The following is a 17142-nucleotide window of genomic DNA, read 5'->3' on the forward strand; positions in this document are numbered from 1 at the left end:
GCCACATGTACATGTGTCCAGAAAAGCAAGACACTTCCCAGAAGCACTGAAAAGACTTACACCTTGTGGTGTCATAGGGCCACCTCTATCTGCACGGGAGACTGGGAAAGTGAGGTTTTCCTATTCCAACCTCTGTAGTGGAGGTAGACAAGAGAGAAGGAGATAGAGATGGGTGTTAGATTAGCCAATCCCCAGTGTCTGTCATCATGAACTTCATAAAAGCGTTTGTGAGCTGAGGCCTACTGCATATCTCCCCAAACTAACCCTGAAAAACAACAGAGATATCAGGCTATGGAGCAAAGAAGAAGAACTTTGGAATCAGACTCACCAAAGTTTATGTCCTGGCTCTGTCACTTATTGAAAGGGATGGCCCTGGAGAAGTCAGTTCTTCTCTTTGAACCTCTCTTTCCTCACTTATAATAATACTGTGTCCTAGGGCTAGTGTGGAGATCAAATGAAAGACTATGAAAGCACATTTTGTGCTGATTACTCCTCTGCACATGTACATTATTATGGTAAAGATAATGGTGGTGGTAAACAAATAAGTAAAAGAAGAATGTAAGAGCCTGTTCTGTACTACACAGAAAAGCCAGGCCTATAGGTCTGTGATAACCCAAGGCTTCCTTTCTTTGGTCCTTCCTTCAAGCAGATCATTATTTTATAGCCCTAGACTGAGATCTCAATTTGTCATGTTCAGTTTTGCATCCCCAGTGCCTAGTGCACAGTGATAGATGCTCACGGAAAAGTTTAATGAATGAATGAATCCCCGCAGAAGCATGAACTAGTTGGAAAAAGAGGACCTTGTAATCCAATCAAACATGTTCAATAAAGACAAGTTTCTCAGGGAATTATTCAGCAGCTATTTAAGAATAAATAGGCAAGAAATTCTAACAAAAAGGTGGTGGCAGTGGAAGTATAGTTTTCAGATCTCAAATTTCCACAAAGCAGCTAGACACAAGAACCAAAACCCATGGGCTACATTTGCAAACATAACTGGGTGACAAAGTGTATCCTCAAACCTGCAACTATAGTGGGTGATGGAAAAATGCCAGTAACCATAAGATTTGCATTGTCTCAACATCTGTGCTGGAAGAGCAAAGGAAGCAAGAGAATGACTGAAGGACCTGAGAGCAGAACCCCAAATAGCCGACAGGTATTCACCGAGAAGCACAGAGAGGTAATTTGAGAACAGCAGCTAAAACAGAGATTCCAGTAGGATTTTGCTCACTGGAAAAGGGTTGAGGTCACAGTAAGAATGGAAAATCCTGGGGCAGTCTATCCCCTATGAAATCTTGAAACTGACAGCCTTTTCTCCTTTTCAGAATAAGACCCCACACTAAGAAAAAAAATGGTAGGAGTGGAATCAAATTTAGCAGGTCAGAGACAATAGGGATGAGGAAAGAGAAGGTTCAGATAAAAGGAGAGGAGAAAGGGAAAAAAACCAGGAAATTTTAGGAAGAAAACCTTTATGTTTTTAACACTACATAAAAACCACAGAAGAGTGAGCTCTATGAAGTTAAATATGTTATCTGAAGAAAGTCATCTTCTTCTAAAAATTAGCAGAAACCAATTTCACATAAAAATGAGCAGTAGAATGGGAACATATGTATATGTATAACTGATTCACTTTGATATAAAGCCGAAACTAACACAACACTGTAAAGCAATTATACTCCAATAAAGATGTTTAAAAAAAAAAATGAGCAGTAGGAAACTATGGAGGTCAAGTTCCATAAAAAGTTAAGAAAAAGGAGACAAAGACATATGCAATATCCCTATGGAAAATGAAACCATGCCAGAAAGACATGGCCATAAAACTGATCAAAATTTCAATTTATTATTTCAAAATGACTAAAAGACATTAAGAAAGTGATATAAGATATGAAAGAACAAAATAAATCATAACTAGAAAAAAACTCAGAAACCAAACTGAAGAAATAATTTAAAATGAAAGAATAAATCATTTTAGAAATGAGGTCTAAACTATAAGGAGCACAGAACAAATAAACACAACAAATGATGCTTTAAGAGTAATAGAGGTGAAAGGAGAAACATTTTTTTAAATCAAAAATAAATGAGCTGAAAAGCATTCAAGAGAATACTTTATATATATTATTACATATATTATATATTACATATATAATATATATATTTTTTATATATGTATGTAATTTTGAAGATAGTAAAGAAGATCCAATATATAAGTAATTAGAGTCCCCTGAGAAGAAAACTAAAACAAGAGAACAGAACAAATTCTAAAAACTAATTCAAGAAACTTTTCTGAAATTAAACATTTGAAACTTCATATTGAAAGAGCATATTGTGTACCTGCAAATATGAACACAGACCGAGCAATAACAAGAAATATTACTAGATTTAAAAGAAAAAGAATGAAATCCCTTAGGCATCCAGGCAAAAACAACTAACAACTTAACAAGAAAAGAGAATTCTGTTACCTTCAGAATTTGGGGCCATATTTTATAGCAGAATACATAGAATAACATTTAAAATAGTAAGTTTAGATTCAATGATTTTTATAATTACATTAAATGTAAATGGTCTAAAAAACTTTCTTTTTAAGTTTAAACTTTTTCAGTATTCCTGCAGCACACCCACCCCCACCCTGCCATGTTGCATTCAAACCCTGCCTTGTGATGGCAGAGGGTCTGGGATGAGAGTGAGCCTCTTGCTCCTTCTCCAGCAGCAGAGAGGTTTTCCTAATTTCAGTACAGCCAATGAGGGCTTGTTTTCTACCTCTTCTCCTGTTGCAGGCAACCTTTGCCTTGAAGTAGGGGAGAAGGACTCACAGGAGAGCTTTCTGTTTGTCTCTCAGTGGCAGCCAATCACCGCCAGGCACTAATGAGGGCTCAGAATGTTGGATGGGCTACTCCAAGAAGTCCCGCTCTACCTTCAAACTTTGACAAAGCCTGTTTACCCTCACTGTAGAGGAGAACACTCTCAGGTCTCCTTTCCTGCCCTCGATCTTTTTCATAAGCACTCAGTGAAGGCCCATGGGAAAGAGCTGTTGAGTATGTGTGGGCTCCCTTGTGTCTGGGACTCCTACGCTGTCACAATAGCCCACACTTAATATGTAAGAAGTTGTTAAAATTTTTGTTGTTCTTACCCACTTTTATGGCTACCACTTCTTCCTCCCACATTCTGCCAAAGGTAAAACATGTTGTGTGTCCCACATCTTCTCAGAGGGATTTGTCAATCTTTGGAATTCTTTTTTTTTTTTCTGTTGTGTTGAGACCTCAGATCTCTGATGGACTAAAGAGAATAAGATTTCATAAGTTATATGGTTTTGATATTCTCTTGTGGCTTTCTACATCCTAAGTAAAAGGGAAGCTCCGATTTTTTAAAAACGATTTTTAGTTAATTAGTGGCAGTATTAGTATTGTTATTTTGAGCATTGTGTGTGTTATTTTATATTGTGGGATAAAGCAAATGAATAATGATGGGATATTTTAATTCTCTCATTCACTGTGTCCTTGAGAACCAAGGTTTTTGGTATGGAAGAAAGGACATACATACATGGTATGGAAGGAATCAAGTAAAAATCGTGCAACTCTGAATTTGAATTTGAAACACTATTATGAATTTATAAGATATTTTATATTTAAATACATGTTTATTTCCTAATTCCATTCACCAAAAATGTCTAGCAATGTGACTGTCTAGTTGCAGAAAGCATCTGTAGTGCCCAGATTGTGATCTTCAAGTATCATTTCCTACCATAAGAAACCATAGTTTCTTAGAGAAATAGCTGATTGAAATTTGGTGTAGGAACTATGCGAGATGAACCTAGACCCTCTTATCCCACCAAATAGAAAGGATGCTGTCAAAGACTAATAGGGTCATGTCAAAAGGACTCAGCTGCCAATCTTAGGAGATTTCCACTGGCCAAAAATGGGACAACTTGAGTTTAAAGATAAGAAATGCAATGTACTTAAATCCATTTAAATACATTGCATTTAAATTAATGATTTCATAATTATATATATATATACATATATATATATATACATATATATATATATATATATACATATTTTAAATCAAATCAGTCACTTTTAGAGGATCATAGAGAACCAATTCATGATCTTTAAAACAGGTAAATAAAGGAAAGAATCACGCACTTGTCCTTTTATATACAAACTATGCAACTGGGTAACCAAATAATAGATGAGAGAAGCATCTCTTTATAAATTATTCCAACTAAAAAGTAAAATGAGATGTAGAATTAGAATGTCACCATTTTTCAATCTCCAATTAATTTATGGGTCTAGGCCATGAGCCTCCATGGCTGTTGACATTACAAAAAGAGAGACAACCAAACATATGCTATCTAAAGAAATAACATGCCACTTCCTATGGTCTTGCCAAAATGACTGAGTTCAAGTTTTATCCGTCTCTGAATCCAGCTTCTGATTTGTAGATAATGCAGAGGACAGAGAAACATGTTGGATGGGACCATGAATACACAATCAGCAAAATCCAGAGAAGAGGGAAATTCCATAGGTCTTAACCACCAGGGATCTTTAACAAATAAATTATAAACAAAAGGAAGGGATGAAGGGAAAACCAACAGTTTCAAAGAAAGGTTAAAACTTGTTAAATTTTTGAGAGTGAGTGAGAATAAACTATAGTGCTAAGAATGTACACTTGGGTAACAAAATCATAAAGAAACATAGGGAAGTGATTACTCTAAAAGTCAAGATAGTGGTTATTTTTGGAAAGAGGAAGGGGACACATGTGAAGGGCTTCTGGAATATCTGGAAAATTTCTATTTCTTGATCTGAGTGAGTGTTAGCCCTATAATTCACTAAGCCCTATGTTTGTTTTGTATGGGTTTCTGTATCTGTGTTTTATTTTACAATAAAAGTTTTTTTAAAAAACCTGTTTCACTTCAGAACAGCCTCTTGATCTCATCCCCCAAACAGTGAATTGCATATCTCTATGTGTACAAATGAAATACATTATAAATTTTTTAAAAGAATAAACAGGCAGGGAGGATATGTTTAAGAATATATTTTAGATCAAGTTAGATTTCCCTAAGTGCCTTTATTAGAACCTACTTCACAAAATCCTTTCCTTCCTTAAAAAATCCTTTCAGAAGAGTCTGTGCACCCTTTTTTCTAGACTTGCCAAGCTAAATAGCTAGAAAGTACTTCCTTTTCAAAGTCCAATAAACATGCAATCCTCTATATAATAAAAAATAGATGTATTAAGGTTTCTAATCCCCCACCCCTTCCTTCCATTTTAGAGGGGAAAAATATATGTGTATAAATATGCACACATGTACGTATGAAAGCAACTAAATGCTGTAATGTAAATGTAGAAGTGGCATTCAAAAGAGAGACCTTCTCCACGAGAAAGTTAAATACCTTTTTCAGGAAGAGTTAGAGGATGAAACAGTTTCCTCAAAAGTTTAAATACATTAAAGAATTTTATTTGCCATCTGAGCTGCAATTTCAAAGCCAAAATGTGAGCCCAGTGTGGGAATTTGAGCAACAACTGAACTTGCTAGGGGATTTGGGTCTTCCTAAGTCTTTTGAAGTTCCATTTTGCTTTGTCTTCAGATGCCTTGACATAATCAGCCCATTGATGCCTTGTGCTGTCTTGTACATGCAAGCAATTGCTCACAATTCCATATCAGGGCTGGAGACAAGGAGAGGTTCAGATCCCTTTGACACCGGGGCGCCTGGTCAGGAAGTTCTCAAATGTGCAGCAACGTGAACTTTTAGCTGAACTGCTGCCCAGTGGGGCACCCGTCCTTTCAACCTCCATTGGCTCAGGTCTTCAAAGGCTGGGGGCATCTGTACCCAGTGACCTGCATGGCTGGCCTGACACATCTCTTTCCCATGGAGTGGTGGGGGTCAAGGGGATTGAAATGACTTATTCACCTTTATTTCAAATTTGAGCCAGAGCATGTGTGAAATCCCCCCCCCCACCTCCCCGAGATCAAACAACCAGCCAGTTGCCCCCTAGTTGCACTGGTCACTGAAGGAGCATCTGTTTGACCTGCTTTTAGAAGCTTGCTTCCCACACTTTGGGATTAGTGCTGATTATGACAGTAATGCTGGCCCACACTTACATGAGTGTGGACACTGTCCTTCTTGATCACTGCAATAACCACACAGGCAATTTAAGATGAGGGCACTGAGGGAATTCACCCAAGAACACATATATAATTAGCCGGAGAGCTGGCATTGGAACTCAGGTAGCTCTGGCTCCCAAGTCCATTCCTTAAACCACCATGCTATGGTACCTATGGCTAGAGAATAAACACCATCATAGACATAGCTAGCTATATAGAGTACTGCTGATGCTAGCTCCCTCCATGTATCAGGCACTATACCAAGCTTCACAAACACTTAATTTAATTATATATAGATAGATATAGATAGATATAGATACAGATATAAAGGACATAGGTACATGAAGACCTAAAAATTAAGAGCGAGCCTTCAACCAGATTGCCTAAATTTAATCCCAGCTCCACAGTTCACCAACTGTGTGACCTTGAGCAAATGGTTTAGTATCCCTGGGCCTCAGTCCCCCTCATAGGATACTGCAAGAATTAAATGAACAATTTATGCAAAGCACATAAATATATTTCCCAGCACAGAATAGGTACCCAAAAAGTTAGATATTATTATTATTTCTATATATATATGATATATGATATCATACAGTTTTATTATTATATTAATTATACTTCATATAATTAACAATATGAATACTATTGTGTAATAATGGTATTTATTATTACTATTACATATACATAGATGGACCGTTTTCTCAAACAATCCAGAAAGCTCGGTAAAGAGGAATAACATTCTTCAAAACTTATCAGGGTCAATGATTACCAAAAAAAATTATGCTGAGCTGACTCATTTTTCTCAAGGAGATCAATTTTTGAGATACAAACCAGCAAAGTAGATTGATGAGGGTACAGCTGAAAATAAGTCTTAGGATTATAGACCACCCACACTGCACAAAAAGCATTGTTCTGAGCGAGACAGGCTGCCAACAGTCTAGACAGAGGACAGTTAGCATTTAAGTCTCATTGCCATAGCTGGTGCTGTTAGTCCCAAGATGCATAAAGGCCAGGTGACCCTCTGGTCACAATCCCCACCTTACCAATCTTTCATCACCTAGATTCTGGTCCTTCTAAGGTCAAGTCTATTTCTATCCTCATGGACGCTGCACGAGCATCTAGTATCCAAATCCTATTTGATGTTTAAATAATACATTCCTGTGCAAAGTAGATATGAGGAAATGGTAATACAAGCACAGGTAGAGGGTACTGAGCAGATACTTTGAACTGGGTGCTGTGTTAAACACAAGCATTCTCTCTTTGGCTCTCATGGCTCCATATGGTAGCATTAGATCATCTTCCGGTCCCATATCCATATTTACTGAATGGCAGAGGTGTCCTCAAGCCCAAGTTCATCCACCTCCAGGGCTCATGCCATTAAACCCTGCACTCTAAGCTGCCCTCATTCCTTTCTAAACTCTTGTTCACTTTATCTCTCTTTCACCACCATCCACATACTACTTAATGAAAGTTACCAAAAAAGTGCCTTCGCTGGGCATTAATTACTGGAAAAATAGCTGATATCTCCATTTTTCTCCTCTGAGCACCCCTAGTACTTGATACATAGCTTCAATTCAGCAGCATGCTGAACATGTCCTTTCTCCATCGCTAGGCAGTGACTCTTTGAAGGCAAGAACCTTGTCTTATTCATCTTTCTGACCCTAGCTCTTAGCACAGGACCTGGCATATTGCAGGATTTCAGTAAGTATTTGCAGAAAGCATAAACAATTGGTGGGATGGTTAGATGCATACATGAAGGGATGCCTCAAATGACCTTCCTCTCTTTCACTGAGACGTCACTACTAACCCCTATGTTGTTGATCACCAAGAAGTGATTCAGTTGCTACAGCACTTAGCACGATGTCACATGTATGGTTGGCGCCCAATAAGTTTTAGTGAATGAAAAAATAAACACATAATTCAGGCCTTAAGGCAACGTAAATCACCTGGGAGATCTATTTAAACACTACTTGTTCTTCCACTTCTGAAATCTGTGACAAATGAAACCAGATCAGCAGGATGCTGGTAACGTGGGCTACAGCCCATGAGGGCCTGAGCTGTGCTGTGCTGGCATCAGCCTATAATGAAGAAGCCACAGGCTTATGACATTTTCCATCACGTCCCCTGTCAGGCTGCTGTGGATGACCTCGTTCATTACATCCAGAGTTGGGGTCCTGTCTGGTTCAATGCTGAGAATTGTTCTACTGCTGAGAAACTGGTCAGTTTTTATATTATATACTTGGTAAAATGTGTAATTGTCTTTATTTCCCCCTTTTTTTGGCCAATAAAAAATTGGAGGTAAACTTGTAGCTACTCATAGCAACGGAAGGATCTTTTCATAACACACTTCTTCAATGTCAGTCTTGATTCTCTTTTATTTCCTTACTACAAACCCCTTCCTTCCTTCCTTCCTTCCTTCCTTCCTTCCTTCCTTCCTTCCTTCCTTCCTTCCTTCCTTCCTTTTGCTTTTACTTCTACTAATTTTATGCATTCTCATTTCTTAATGAATGATGGTAAACCATCCAGCGATCGTAAATGAAACTAAATTTAAAACAGCTTACTTTATTGTATAACTATCGACAAAGAAAATGTATTCAGCAAATATATTGTTATTTGGATACAATGAGTTTTACCTCCCCCTGATGTATTTCATGTATCCAGGACTAAAATCTTCTCTGGAAAAAGAGAATAAAGGAATAAAATATTAAACAAAAGAGAATACTTTAACAAGTCTGCTGGTATCGTTCCCTGTGCATTGGGAGGCTGAATTCCTGGGAGGATGATCTTAGCTCATGAAAGGGAGTCACCAAGAGGAGGAAAAGAAAGGGAGGCAAAGAATATGCAGGAAGAGATGAAGGGATAAAAGGGAGAAAGGAAAGAGGGAAATGGAGAGAGAAGGGGGGGGGGGACCTGCAGATGGTCCTAGTTCATCAAAAGATGAACTAACAGTGGAGTTTACATTATCAGCTAAGGTTGATGCTTGGATCTCAGTTGTCTTCAAGAGGCTGGTGGCCAGAAGCAAGAGGAACATCAGAAGTTACATCATTATCTGCACTTCCAGCCTTCTGCTAAAGAAGATAATGACCTACTCTATTCCATTTTAATACTGAACTAAGGGGAGAAGTCACAACCAAATTTTAGAACCACCAACTCAGACCTTAAGCTCAGAATCGACTGTCTCACCCCCCCACTATTTCCTGCCCTGAGAAATACAAGCCAAAGCTTTTCTATTTCTCCTTGAGTTAAAAAATTTAGCCGAGTGTTCTAAGAAGGAAACTTATATCTTCACCATTTCTTTTTACATTCTTATTATATTAATTTTTTTTGAGAATAAAAGTAAACAAATCCATTGTAACCAATAAGGAGACAAAATTATATTAAAATAATACAAAAATGGCTTTTTATCTATCACCAAGGAATAACCATTTTGTTTTCAATTATTTCCTTCTAGTCTTATCTATTTTCATATACATGAGGTGGACATGTGTAGCTGAATGAACACTCAGTCCTGTATCCTTTTAATATTTTAACTTAATATGTCCCTATGTCAAGAGATTTCCTTCAAATTTTGATTTTTTGAATGTATGCATTATATTAGATTTATGGGACTATCTTTATTTTATCTTGTTATTGAATCTTTAGATAGCTTCCAAGAGATGAATATTCTATATTTTCTTTGAGTTCCTCTAATTGCAAGGCACTAAAGTAATGGGGTTTTGGTGCGAGCATTGATAAAGAGAATTGAAAATCAGGTGGGAATCCAGAAAAGCAGGGACCACAGTATGGTTGGAATTAGAGACCAGAGTTGGATTCAGGATAGCTCTTGTGGTCGAGATTAAAGCTGGTTATCAATATCTATGGCTCTTCTCCTTGCAGGAACTCTGTGTAGATTGTACTTCTGTACTTTTCTACCTCTTGAGTTTAGACAATGACCACGTGACTTGCTTTGGCCAATGAAATGTGAGAGGAATGAAATGTGCCACATCCATGTGGAAGTATTCATGGGCAGTGTGTGATTCTCCACGTGCTCTTCCCATGCTAGAGTGAATGTGGTCGATACCCTGCCCCATTCTCTCTTACGAGACTGGTGCTGTAAGTGTTGATCACTGAGTTACAGCTCCCTTCCTCTCCAGAGAATTGCCCTAAATCCCAGAGGGATTACACAGTCTCTCCTCCCTGAGGGACAGGCAGCTGTGAATGACCAGTTCATACTCACGAGCTCCTCATGGGACCAGGTGGAAGCTAGTCCATATCTTTGTTTAATTTGCTTTCCCTGCCTTATCCTGTTCCCTCGCTCCCCTTGTCCAGAGAGAACTCTCTCAATAAATCACTTTCACAAGAATCCACAACTCAGGCTCAGGTTCTAGGCACCCACCCTAAGACACATTTCCCAGGTGACAGGTTGTGCAGCGTTGCAACGTCAGGTGAAGGACAGCACCCTGGAGAGTGGCCTGGACCCTCAGTGGACGGGTGTAAGTGAAGAGCAAGCCTTGTGCGGTTAACATGCCAAGATCTGGGGAATTATGTCTCTCCTGATTAATAGAGCATTTGAGATGGACCTTAGTAGCAGAAGTTTCTTGATCTTCCTCCTGGAGCTCATCAGCTGATGTGACTCAGCTACAGTCTCCATCTCTGCTTCCTGTTGTGTGTCTCGCTTCACTCACTGCAAACTGACTACCTCTTCCTCTTCTCTACTCTCTGCCTCCTCTTTCTCAATCTTCATGTCAGATGCCCCTTAGATGCGGCTTGTTATTAATTCTCATGCTTCCTAGTCTACCTCATAGACGCTAGCTATTGCATTGGCTTCAGCTCCATTTCCAACCTGATTTTCTCTGTGTTTTCCAATTCTAGTTCCCAAGAGTGAGAGTCTGATTGGCCAACCTCATTCCTGGGCTTCTGGTAAGTCTCTGTCCTGGTTACCTTTTGCGTGGGGTCAGCCAGGGCCTAGGCCCTGAGATACATGGCATGGTTGTTTAGTGTTACCTCAGATTTCCCAGAAATGGAGACATTCTGACATGGGTCTATGATGTGAAACTGGGCTGTGGTTCCAACAGGAAGATCAATAGCTTTTGATCTTACGTTGAAGCACTTTCCTCTTTGGATTGCTTCTTTGTCACGGGAGTCATCCTCAAATTGGCAGGTAGAGGCAGAAGGGGCTAGAGACTCCTCTCCTACCTGAGGGAGTTACCTCCTCCCACCAAAAGCCAACTGGGAACCAGGCATACTGGGATCCATAAGCATACCACATGTCCTGTGCAAGCAGAAGTAGTCCTTACAGCTCACATGATAAAATGAGCCCAGATAAGGGTTTTGGAATAATGCCCAAGTGTCCAAATGATGCTTAGAGCATCTCTTCTAGGAAGTGGGCACCTAAGAAAGCATTCCAAGGTTAGGGACATTGTCCATGTGCCTTTTACCGGCAATATCACTAACAATTATGGTCATGTACCTGCCTGCACCCATCCATCCATTCAATCATTGATTAAACAAATATTGGTGAGCGTCAACCATGTGCTTGGTGCTATTTTAGTTCCTGAGGATATAGCAATTAACAAGGCAGACAAAATCTCTACTGTCGTGGAGCTTACCTTTTTTTTTTTTTAACATCTTTATTGGAGTATAATTGCTTTACAATGGTGTGTTAGTTTCTGCTTTATAACAAAGTGAATCAGCTATATGTATACATATATCCCCATATCTCCTCCGTCTTGCGTCTCCCTCCCACCCTCCCTATCCCACCCCTCTAGGTGGTCACAAAGCACCGAGCTGATCTCCCTGTGCTATGCGGCTGCTTCCCACTAGCTATCTGTTTTACATTTGGTAGTGTATATATGTCCATGCCACTCTCTCACTTTGTCCCAGCTTACCCTTCCCCCTCCCCATGTCCTCAAGTCCATCCTCTACATCTGCATCTTTATTCCTGTCCTGCCCCTAGGTTCTTCATAACCTTTTTTTTTTTAGATTCCATATATAAGTGTTAGCATACGGTATTTGTTTTTCTCTTTCTGACTTACTTCACTCTGTATGACAGACTCTAGGTCCATCCACCTCAGTACAAATAACTCAGTTTCGTTTCTTTTTATGGCTGAGTAATATTCCATTGCATATATGTGCCACATCTTTATCCATTCATCTGTCAATGGACGCTTAGGTTGCTTCCATGTCCTGGTTATTGTAAATAGTGCTGCAATGAACATTGTGGTACATGACTCTTTTTGAATTATGGTTTTCTCAGGGTATATGCCCAGTAGTGGGATTGCTGGGTCGTATGGTAGTTCTATTTTTAGTTTTTTAAGGAACCTCCATACTGTTCTCCATGGTGGCTGTATCAATTTATATTCCCACAAACAGTGCCAGAAGGTTCCCTTTTCTCAGGGAGCTTACCTTTAATTTAAGAGACAGTCAATCAGCAAACGTGCAAATGATATGTCAGTTTCTGATAATGACTCCATGAAAAACTATGCAGGGTCAGGGGGCTAAGAGCAATGGAATTGGGGGTGATCTCTTAGATAGGATAGTCAGGGAAGGCCTCACTGAGAAAGTAATATGTGAGCAGGCCTAAACAAAGTGAGGGAGGGATCCACTGAATGATCTGGGATAGAAAAATACAGGGAAACAAAAGGTATAAGTGCCCTGAATCAACAGCATGCCTGGAGAAATACCCTGACACAGGAGCATTGCCTGCAAAAACAAGGGGGTGGGGGGAGGGGGAGCATGCAAGGCAGGGTGAGCAGCCTGTGTGAAGGCCCTGAGGCAGGAAAATACTTGGCATAGTCAAGGATCCCCACAGCTCCTCTTGGTGCAGTTCAGAGAGGCAAAGGAATAGTGAGTGAATTATAGGCAGGGCCAGAAGACTATGTAGGCCCTGTGTAGCCCATGCTATGGATTTTATATTTTATTCTACATGAAATAGAAACTGTTAAGATCCATCAAACATTAGTTTTTTTTTTGTAGTTGCGTTGAGGGTTAGTGATGGCTCGGTGGGCTTGGGAGGGGCGATGGAAATGGAGAGAAGTATTTAGGACCAAGGTCCATTTTGGAAGTAGGATGGACAAGACTTGGTGATTGCTTGATCGTAGGAAGTAAGAGAGGGGTGACAAAAATTGTTCCTAGGGGTCTTTGGATAGCTAGTTGGGAGAGAGGTCATTTACCAAGAAGGGGGACTGTCATGGGGAAACAACTTTGAGAGAGGAAAAGGACGTTAGTCAGGTTTGTAAACCACTACAATAGAGTATTATTATTATTCCTAGTTGATGACAAGTAAACAGACTCAGGAAAGTTATTTCACTCGCTCAAGATCACATAACTAGTAAGCAAAGGAGTCTGGTTTCACATCCAAGTTCATCTGATTGATACCCCAAATTGTGTTGTTTCCCTTACAATTCTCACACAACCTCTTGAAGGAAAAGATCAGAGCATTCCCTGGAGCATAATAGAAACAGTGACAGCCAGAGAGAGCAGCCAGAGAAATGACACAAGCATCCCCTTTGTGGGCTGAAAAGGCCACACCAGAATCACCTGCAAACACCCAACTTGTGCAGCTAGGCCCTCCAAGACCGGGGCACTGGAAGTCAACCACCAGTCACAGCGATCCTGGCCAAGATGGCTTCTTCTCTCAAAACATGATTGGGGACCAAAGACTGTTGATTTAGAGCTGTGGTCTCCACATACGGTCCCCGGACCAGCTGCATCAGCAAAGGTTAGAAATGAAAATTCGCAGGCAACACCTCAGACCTACTGACCAGAAACTCTGGGATTGGAACCCAGCTCTCTGTGTTTTAACAAGCCTTCCAGGAGATTTTGACAGATGCTCAAGCTCGAGAGTCACTGAATTAAAGCATCTGGTTTCAACTGCTGTAAGTTTTCTCCTGTGAGCTGTCCTTGCCTGAATGAGTGCAGTATAATCCCATTAACAGGCCGAGTTTGGACGAACGCAGAAGCTACTGCTGAAGCTGGATGGAAGCTCTCTTTTCCCCATCTGATTCTCGTACGTAAATCCTCAGCCAGAAAGGAAATAGCCCTTTTTTTTTTTAACGGTACTGTTGTTTTGCGGCAAAAGGAATGCTTTGCTAATTTTAGGAAGATGGCTTCAGTTATGGATAGGAAGTCTTGAGAGGAGGGGAAACTTTGTCTTGAATTTTTTTAAGTTGTGTTTCTTTTTTTCTTTTAGAAAAGAAAAAAAGCATTCCCAGAAAAGAAAACACCATTAACAAACCTCAGCTGACTGAGAAGGGGAGCCCTTGGGGGCCATTTGCTGAGTCCCCTGAGCTGCAGTTGAATCAGCCTGGAAGGCAACGGCCCTCAAGATTTCACTTTAGAAAGAGAATCTTTGCAGCTTAAATTGGGAGGAAGCAGAGCATCTGGCTTCTTGGTGAGACTGATCCTTGAGAACATTCCTCATCCCCTGCCTCATCCGGGGTATGGGGGCTCCTTGGATTGGTCGCTCCAAGAGTCATCCTGGTGACCAAGTACTCAGGAGGGCCCCAAGCTTTACCATTTCCAAAAGACTTCCACATGCCTCATCTTGTTTACTCTACAGAAAGTCAGGGAGAGCATACGATTTTCATTTCTCAAGTAAGAAAACAGAGACTTACAGAGGAAGAAAGTAGGCCTCTCAGATGACTAAAACTCGTGAACCATGGTTTTAGATATTGTACCTCATTGAATTCATGAAGTGAGAAGGAGTCTTGTTTTCATTTTGCAGCTGAGGAAATTGAAGGCTTAGAAAGTAACAGTAACTTACCTAAAGTCCCAAAGTTAGGAAGTAGGGGAACACGACACAAACTCAAGGCTTCTGACACCCAGCCCTCTCCTCTGGGTCAGAGCTGAGTGCCCTAAAGTGGTCGGTCCAGGAGCTTATATGAACCTCATATTGATCTCTAGAAAACTGAATATTTCAAAATAATTTCTTCAAATTCTGTTTATCCCGACAGGTGGCCTAGCTAAGAAAACATAGTTGGGCGAGTCCTCTCATTAGGAACGTTTGCTATAATGAGTACAGCACTCAGAAGCTCACTGAGATAGATGTGGGTGTGGAGAGAACAGGCTGAGAGGTGGGGTAGGGACATGAGGGAGAAGTTTTTCCCAAGGGTCTGAATCCCCTGCACAGCCTCTGACCTGCCCTGGCCAGAGATCGTCAAACCCTACTTGGCTCCTTAAAAATCCCCTGAAAAGTGTAAGAGAAGTATCCCCTTTCCTTTTGGCACAGAAGCATTACCTGTGGCCATCCCTTCCATCGCACTGTGCGAGTCTCTAATGGTGCCATCAGAGGAGGCTGCTGGGCCCAGGGAGAGGGCGGTTGGCCAAGAGGGTGGCACCTTTTGGCAAGCCTGGGTCAGCCCACACATCCAGGTCTGGCAGGCAGGCCTATTCAAGACAATCCTTCTTACGTGGATTCAAACTGCTCTCCCCTGAGGGTGTCTCCATTACTCTGGCTTCATGTGGGTTAGATTTGACCCACATGAGTCATTGGAATATAAGTGAGACCCTATATATCACCTTCTGTTTATAAATGTTTGATGACATCCCACTGCCTTCAGGGTGAAGTCCACAATGGAATGGAAATGAGAAATTTCGAAATTCTAGCAGCAAGAAATCTATCACTCAGTTGTCATGGATTCTCTTTCCTTCATGACTGATTTGTTTAAAACATCCACCTTCCAGATGAAGAAGGAGAAGGAGAAGGAGGAGAAGGAGAAGGAGAAAGAGAAGAAGAAGAAGGGGAAGAAGAAGGAGAAGGAGGAGGAGGAGGGGGAGAGGAAGGGGAAGGGGAGGGGGAGAGGGAGAGGGAGGGGAGGGGGGAGGAGGAGAAGAAGGTGGGGGTGGTGGAAGATCAATTGAATAAATGCCCTGGCAGAAATCTGAAAATGAAAATGGCTTTTACTAGCAAGTTCTGGTTTTTTTGGTTGCAAGGAAAAGATTTTTTTTCTTTTTTTTAGGAAATTAAGTCTGTGTCAATCATCTTATACTATCTCTCAGCCTCTGGGATTGGCTCAGAAATGAAACCGTGTCCCAAGTTGGGCCAATGAGATCTGAGGACATATTTTGTTGAGGCTTCTGGGAATGGAAAACTTTTGCTTGTAAGGGAGAGCTACTGAGAGAGCCGCTCCCTTGTCCCCTGGGAGTTGTCACGTGTGGATTGGGGCAGTCATCTTTCTAGCTGGAGGACAGCACCAGGCCACAGAGAAGGACAAAGTCCAGTGAGTCACACATGACCCAAGGCCACGCTGGGTCTAATGATGTGACTCCTTCCCCCGGCTCAGTGGTGAGGGCCCCGCGGGCGGGAGCTGGGTGGGTGTCACTCACATTGTCTGGCACGGTCGGCCTGGCCCAGCACCTGGCATGGAGGCGTGACTCAGCTCAGGAGGTAGAGAATGAGCAGATAGATGGCTGAACCTAGGGTTTTCCCGGTGCCATCAGCTGAATTGCAAGCTTAATCTCGTGCAGGTAATACACATCCCCAGCTGAAATTCAGGGACATGCCAATCAAATTTTGATGAAGAGACTTGGGTGTTGGGGAGGAAGATGGCAGGAAGGGACGGGGGTGGGTGAGTGCAAAGGGTCCTGGCTTCTGTGCAGTGCCCCAGACAGAATCACATGTCTGAGGCTGTCCCCGCTAAGGACACGGTGTTCTCCTGTGGGCATGTGCACGCTGAGCCAGCGAGGCGCTTGGAAGGAGTCTGCAAGACGCGTTAGACCTTTATTAGCTTAAGTACTTTACCAGAGTGTAGATTACATCCAAACCTGGAAGTTTTCAACAGCAAACTTGCAGTGGCTTTCCAAAAGCTTGAGGCTGGCCTTTCCTTCAGTCAAAAAGCAGCCTGTGCCAGTTAAAGCTGAGAACCAGAAAACAACCGTGTAGATTTTGAAACTTGTACTTGATGAGATTTTCATGCCTTTCTGCTATGCAGACATTCAGCAAGGCTATAGAGATAGGTCAAATCCAACCCACAGGCTCTGGCTCTTTCTGAATTAGTGGCTGCCTTATCTTAAAGGAACTTCAAGGTCCAATTGAAAACAACAGTGAGCTAGATTTCACT

General features: G+C 41.1%; 1 long non-coding RNA gene across 1 annotated transcript in view; it reads left to right on the top strand.

Annotated features, from left to right (window-relative positions):
- LOC137775529 (uncharacterized) overlaps positions 1 to 14868 on the top strand; it is a 29834-nt gene extending 14966 nt beyond the window's left edge. Inside the window, exons 2-3 of the long non-coding RNA XR_011076039.1 lie at positions 10955 to 11002; positions 14274 to 14868. This is a non-coding gene — a long non-coding RNA (uncharacterized lncRNA). The remainder of the gene's footprint in view (positions 1 to 10954; positions 11003 to 14273) is intronic.
- Positions 14869 to 17142: the final 2274 nt, after the last annotated feature.

This window comes from Eschrichtius robustus, chromosome 13 (assembly GCF_028021215.1).
Source record: "Eschrichtius robustus isolate mEscRob2 chromosome 13, mEscRob2.pri, whole genome shotgun sequence".
NCBI lineage: Eukaryota > Metazoa > Chordata > Mammalia > Artiodactyla > Eschrichtiidae > Eschrichtius > Eschrichtius robustus.